Source organism: Spinacia oleracea, chromosome 2 (assembly GCF_020520425.1).
Source record: "Spinacia oleracea cultivar Varoflay chromosome 2, BTI_SOV_V1, whole genome shotgun sequence".
NCBI lineage: Eukaryota > Viridiplantae > Streptophyta > Magnoliopsida > Caryophyllales > Amaranthaceae > Spinacia > Spinacia oleracea.
Genome location: NC_079488.1, coordinates 47486724 through 47494672, shown reverse-complemented (window position 1 = coordinate 47494672; position 7949 = coordinate 47486724).

Genomic DNA, 7949 nt, shown 5'->3' with positions numbered 1-7949 from the left:
GATGTTTTTATTTTTGGGATGCTCCACAAAATAAATAGGGAGGAAATGCAATGTTTGATTCCTGAGGAATATATCTTATCCAACATTGTTGAGATTTGGTCTATTCTCTTGAACAAAAATCAGTTCATGTTGAATAAAGAACAAAACAATTTCTATTTTGGTGTTGAGTACACGGTTAGTTTCTATTTTATGTAATTTTTTTAATTAATGTCCTTTACTTTTTTATGTTGTATCGTTTAAATAATGAGTTACTTATTTTTTTACATCAATTAGTTAACATTTTCCATTAAGTAGTTAACTTTTTAACTTTTTAAATCATTTAGTTAACTTGTTCTGACAATTAGTTAACCTTTTCAAACAATTAGTTAAGTTTTTCCATCAATTACCTACACTGTAAAGTAACTAGTTTTGTATTCATTTCAATTAGTTTGTGGTATTATTAGTTAATTTTTGCTATCAATTAGTTAACTTTTTCTATCAATTAGTGAACTTTTTCTATCAATTAGTGAACTTTTTCTATCAATTAGTTAACTTTTTCTATCAATTAGTTAATTTTTTCTATCAATTAGTGAACTTTTTCTATCAATTAGTGAACTTTTTCTATCAATTAGTTTCCCATGAATTAGTTATTCTATTAAGGTACCTAGGTTTGTATTCATTTCAGTTAGTTTGTTGTACAATTAGTTAACTTTTTCTATCAATTAGTTAACTTTTGCTATCAATTAGTTAACTTTTGCAATCAAATAGTTAACTATTTCTATCAACTAGTTAACTTTTTCCATGAATTAGTTATCCTTTTCCATCAATTAGTTACACATGAAAGTACCTAGTTTTGTATTCAGTTCAGTTAATTTGTTTATACTGTTTTCTAATTAAATTTGGTTTTTTGCTTATGCCAGAGGAAGCTTGAAGGTGCTCTTAAGACGAAGTCAGCTGAATCTCTAAATCAAATTATTGATGAACTTATCAATAGTTGGAAATATTGGGTGCAAATCAATGACCACAGATTCAATCTGAAAAATGTGGGAATGGTAAGTTGGTATTTTGGTAGTTATGCCTTTATATGTAATAGTTAATTTGTGATATTAAATAGTTAAGTTTTTATATATTTTAGTTTGATTTTTCTTACTTTTTTCCCTTGATTCATTTGCAGTTTTTCTTTCCCATTATTTACAAAGAACACCTCTCTCTGTTGATTGTCAACATAAATCAGAGAAGTCTTGTCTATGTTGACAACATAATTTGGAATAAGAAGATTCATGATGATTATATGGCAATGGTGTCATTGCTTATTGAAGCATTTGCACAGTTTCTGCTAGAGATTGGCCATGCGGCTGCTGCTGATTGCTTAAATTTTGAAATGTCAATTCTGGACTTTGCTGGGAGATCAGATAACCCTGATCATGTAGATTGCGGAATTTTTTTGATGACAGCAATGCAGTACTTTAATGGCAAAAATATTCCCATGGACCTTTCCTATGTAAGTCTACTTTAGTTAAGATTTTCAAGCAATTAGTTTATCTTTTCTAGTTTCAATAGTTTCAAATTAAGTATTTCATGAATTAGGTAACCTTTTTCTTCAATTAGTTAACTTATTATTTCAAATAGTTAACCTTTTTTCACTTAGTTTACTTTTTACATTAATTAGTTTACCTTTTGCATCCATTAAGCTTTTAACAATAATTAGTTAACTTTTTCCATCTATTAGTTAACTTGTCCCATCAATTAGTTATCTTTTTCATCAATTAGTTATTGTTTTAACTTTTTAACAACTTTTTCTATCAAGTAGTTAATCAATTTAGGTAACTTTTTACTGCAATTAGTTAACTTTTTACTACAATTAGTTAACTTTTTACAGCAATTAGTTAACTTTTTACAGCAATTAGTTAACTTTTTACAACAATTAGTTAACTTTTTACTGCAATTAGTTAACTTTTTATAGCAATTAGTTAACTTTTAACAGCAATTAGTTAACTTTTTACTGCAATAAGTTAACTTTTTACAGCCATTAGTTAACTTTTTATAACAATTAGTTAACTTTTTACAGCAATTAGTAAACTTTTTACAGCAATTAGTTAACTTTTTACAACAATTAGTTAACTTTTTACTGCAATTAGTTAACTTTTAATAGCAATTAGTTAACTTTTAACAGCAATTAGTTAACTTTTAAATTTATTAGTGAACTTTTTACAGCAACTAGTTAACTTTTTTAATCTATTAATAAACCTATTTTTTGTTTCATACAATCAGTATTTAGTACACATACATTACCTTATATATTATGTTTTTATTTCAGCGCGGTACAAGGACAATGTTACGGGCTAAGATTTGTTCAACCTTAGTCCTTTCTGATATGAATGAAATTCGGGCTGGTGTGCTGGAGGAAATGGAATCATTCAACATGATTAAAGTTGGTATTTCCCATGCTGTTCGTGATCGTCGAAAGAAAAAGAAAGAAGAAGAAGAAAGACAGAAAAAAGAAGCAGAAGCAAAGAAGAAGCTAGAAGAAGAAGAGGCTGCAAAGTTGAAACAGCAGGCTGATTTAAAAAAGGCTGAAACTACAAGGAAAAGGTTAGAAACAATTGCAAAAAGAAAAGCAGCAGCCTAAGAGAAGCCAGAAGGAAATGACAATGCTCCTTTGAGAACATACAAGTCATCAAGGCGAATTGCCAAGAACAACGAACCAGTGGTAGCAGCTGAAGCAGTTCCAACAGTAGAAGCAGTGCCATTCTCTGATATGGATCAAAACAAAGCTTCTGTTGCACCGAAACCAAAGAGAGCAAAAGTTGTTCATCATAAGCCACCTTCCAGTTAATCAGTAAACTTATCTATCAGGTTGTTTTTAGTTGTTATTTAGTAAACAATTTATATGTGAATATTTTTATTAACTGCTTTGTTTGGTTGATATATTTTGAGAATAGGTGCTTTAAAACAGAAATTTAATCTTTGAATATTTTGGGCAAGTAGCTCTTTTGGTATATATATATTTAGTAGGAGCTTATTTTGAATTATTTACTTGATATATTTCATAAGTATTAAATTCAATTAGTTAAATATCAAATTCAATTAGTTAACTAATTGATGCAAAAAATTAACTAATTGATGGAAAAGCTTAACTTATAGATTGTAAAGGTTAACTAATTGATGCAAAAAGTTGACTACTTTTAGGTTAACAATATTAGTTAAACTTTTGAAAATAAAATCAATTTGTTAACTTATTAAGGGAACAAGTTAACTAATTGATGGTACAAGTTCACTAATTAATGAAAAAAGTTAACTAATTGTACAACAAACTAACTGAAGTGAATACAAAACTAGGTACCTCAATAGAATAACTAATTCATGGAAAAGGCTAACTAATTCATAGAAAAAGTTCACTAATTGATAGAAAAAGTTAACTAATCGTACAACAAACTAACTGAAGTGAATACAAAACTAGGTACCTTAATAGAATAACTAATTCATGGAAAAGGCTAACTAATTGATAGAAAAAGTTCACTAATTGATAGAAAAAGTTAACTAATTGGTAGCAAAAGTTAACTAATAATACTATAAACTAATTGAGGGAACAAGTTAACTAATTGATGGAAAAATTTAACTAATTGATGAAAAAGTTAACTAATTGAGGGAACAAGTTAATTAATAGATGGTACAAGTTAACTTATTGATGATAAAAGTTAACTAATTTTAAGAAAAAGGTAACTAATTGATGATAAAAGTTAACTAATTTTTACAAAAAGGTAACTATTTGAGGGAAAACGTTAACTAATTGAGGAAGCTTATTTTGAATTATTTACTTGGTATATTTCATAAGTCAGTCAATCTAATTCAATATATTATTAAGCATTAAATTCAATTAGTGAAATATCAAATTCAATTAGTTAAAACTTATTAATGAAAATAGTTAACTAATTGCTGCAAAAAGTTAACTATTTGGTGGAAAAGGTTAACTAATTGATGGTAAAGGTTAACTAAAGAGTGGTAAGTTCAACTAATTGATGCAAAAAGTTAACTAATTTTATGTTAACAATATTAGTTAAACATAGTCATCCTGCATATTGTGACGTCAACAATAATTACAGTAACTTGACTTTTGAAAATGAAATCAATTAGTTAACTAATTGAGGGAACAAGTTAACTAATTGATGAAAAAAGTTAACTAATTGAGGGAACAAGTTAACTAATAGATGGAAAAAGTTAACTAATTATTGTTAAAAGCTTAATGGATGCAAAAGGTAAACTAATTAATGAAAAAAGTTAGCTAATTGATGGAAAAAGTTAACTAATTGATGGAAAAGGTTAACTAATGCATTGTAAGGTTAACAATATTAAATAATTGAGGGAAGAAGTTAACTAATTGCTATAAAAAGTTAACTAATTGCTGTAAAAAGTTAACTAATTGTAGTAAAAAGTTAACTAATTGCAGTAAAAAGTTACCTAAATTGATTAACTACTTGATAGAAAAAGTTGTTAAAAAGTTAAAACAATAACTAATTGATGAAAAAGATAACTAATTGATGGGACAAGTTAACTAATAGATGAAAAAAGTTAACTAATTATTGTTAAAAGCTTAATGGATGCAAAAGGTAAACTAATTAATTGCTGAAAAAAGTTAACTAATTGATGGAAAACGTTAACTAATGTATTGTAAGGTTAACAATATTAAATAATTGAGGGAAGAAGTTAACTAATTGAGGGAACAAGTTAACTAATTGCTGGTACAAGTTAACTAATTTGATAAACACTAAATTCAATCCAATGTCACTAAAAAAGTTGTTCCTTTGGTGTAAAAGTTCCAAATTCTGTAGGTGCTGTTGACGATGTCCTTATCTCAAAGAATCCTTTTTTTCTTTTACTTCTTCCTTTTGTCTTCACTAGTGGTGGATTTTCAACTATTATTTGTGGTGCATTTGATGATGATGATGATGTAGACGGTGCTATGTTGATTGTGGTTTGTTGTGCTTCAACATCGTCTTGTGCCTTTTGTGCTGCCTCCTTTTCTGCTGCTTTTTCTTTTTCTAGAACCTTATTTATGCTTTCGTTAGCATGAGCATAAGCCTCTTTAAGCACCTATTAGTTAAGATTTAAAGCAAACTAGTTAGACTTTTGAAGTATTTAGTATTTATTGTTATGTATTAGTTAAATAATAGTTAGTAAAAAACCTTTTTAGCTGCATCACTCCCTTGACATTTAATAACCAAGTTGTACAAATTTCTTGCCATCTCATAACGCCATGGAGTAATTTTTCTCTTTTCTGTTCCATTATCTTCTCTATGTTCCATTCTCTTCCATACGTCACTTTTTGCAAACTTTGTCCACCTTTTTGAAATGTATTGCTCTGGAATGTTGACTATAGAATGTATATGTAGAACTCGTATTGCATGGAAACATAGCCATCCTGCATATTGTGACATCAAAATATTTCAATTAATTAGTTAACTAATTGATGGTACAAGTTAACTAATTCATTAAAAAAGTTAACCAATTAGTGAGGCATTAGACAATGAATTAGTGACGAAAACTGATTAACTAAAATAGTTAACTAATTGCTGCATAAAGTTAACTATTTGGTCGAAAAGGTTAACTAATTGATTGTAAAGGTTAACTAATTGATTGTAAAGGTTAACTAAGGGATGGTAAGTTTAACTAATTGATGCAAAAAGTTAACTACTTTTAGATTAACAATATTAGTTAAACATAGTCATCCTGCATATTGTGACATCAACAATAATTACAGTAACTTAAATTTTGAAAATGAAATCAATTAGTTAACTAATTGAGGGAACAAGTTAACTAATTGATGAAAAAAGTTAACTAATTGAGGGAACAAGTTAACTAATTTTTATAGAAAGGTAACTAATTGATGGAAAAAGTTAACTAAGTTTTATAGAAAGGTAACTAATTGATGGAACAAGTTAACTAATTTTTATAGAAAGGTAACTTTTATTAATTGAACATGTTAAACATATTATTTGTTCATGTAAAATCTCAATTCAATTATTTACATTTTAGAAGCAATTAGTTAAGTTTTTATACCAAATAGTGTATGTAAAAATGCAATTAGTTAAGAGCATTAACTAACCTGATTCTTCGAAGTTCCTACAAGTGCATTTAATGGAATTTGTTGTTGGATCAAATGCTACATAATGGGCAGTATGTTCTGGCCAAGATTCATGTTGCACTTTGTAACCAAAGAAATTTCCATTGATGTAGTTGACATTTGAGATGCAACCCATTGCATACTTGAATTCTTTTTCAAAGTCTCTAAACAATGTAAGTGTGTAAACATTTGCTGCATGTTTTATCATTCCGACCATCGGAAAATCAGATTTAGGCAAAGCATTTCCACAATCATATTCATTTTGATCTTCTTGATATCTCCAACGATCCACTGTTGCTCCAAAAATGTGAAAGAATTCTGTTAGTGAAGTTGATTTGTTCCCTTTAAATCCAATTGCATTGTTAGTACTCTCACTCCTGTGTAACAAGATTATTATTCAATTAGTTAAACATTCTATAGAATTAGTTAAGCAGGTAGAGGAATTAGTTAAGCAAACAAAGGAACTAGTTAAGAAGGTGAAACAATTAGTTAAACATTTTCTTTAATTAGTTAATCTTTCTGATTAATTAGTTAAGCAGGCAAGGTAAAGGAAGTAGTTAAGTAGATGAAACAATTAGTTAAACACTGTAAAGTATTTAAAGCAATTAGTGAAGTATTCATAGCAATTAGTGAAGTATTCATAGCAATTAGTGAACTATTCTGAGCAATTAGTTTAGCATTAAAAAAATTAGTTTAGCATTTACCTTTGTGAAGACAATATTCCAGCTGAGAAAAAATCTTTGTTCAAAGCCGTACACCATTTTTCTTTTATTGTATAGAGATTTGTAAACCAATCATGATTTTGAAGGTTATACTTAGTAATCATGTCAAACCAAGTGGTTTCAAATTCTTCTTCATTGTAACAACGATATAAGCACTTCTTGAATGTGTCTTTGAAGGTATTATCAGCTTTTAAGTCTCCAAATCTTGACACAGCATTCTTTTGTAAGTGCCATAAGCATAATCTATGTCTGGTATTAGGAAACACCTGCAATTTTTTTGATGAATGTATTAGTTAAGAATTTAAACTATTTGTTAAGTCAGAACAGAATTCTGTATTAGTTAGGTGATCTGAAAATGATGCAAAAAGTTAACTAATTGTTGTAAAAAGTTAACTAATTCATGCAAAAAGTTAACTAATTCATGCAAAAAGTTAACTAATTGTTGTAAAAAGGTAAGTAACTAATATATTATTAAAACAAAAGTTAACTAGTTCATGGAAAAACTTATCTAATTCATTGCAAAAGTTAACTAATTGATTCAAAAAGTTAACTAATTGTTTTAGAAAGTAAGTAATTGAGGCAAAAAGTACACTAATTGATGCAGAAAGTTAACTAATTATTTTATAACTAATGTATGTAATAGGATAACTAATTGATGGAAAAAGTAACTGATCAATGGTTATCAATTTAGTTAAACTTTTCAACTGATTAGTTAAAGACCAGTAGCAAATAGTTAACAATTTTTAGCAATTAGTTAATTATAAAACCCAAATAGTTAATACACTCTTACTTGTTCAATAGCATTTGCCATTGCTTGATCTTGATCTGTAAAGATAGTTATAGGTGCTTTTCCTCCCATAGACTCCAGAAATTTTTCCAATAGCCACACAAAAGTGTGTGTCTTCTCATCGGCAATAAAAGCACAACCAAACATCACATTACTCCAATGGTTGTTGACACCTACAAATGGCGCACAAACTAAATTGTATTTGTTTGTTCTAAAAGTCGTGTCAAAGACACAGACATCACCGTATATGTCATAATCTTCTCTCATCATGCCATCTCTCCAAAACATGCTAATTACTTGGTTTTCTTCGTTAACCTTTACTCGGAAATAAAATGTTGGA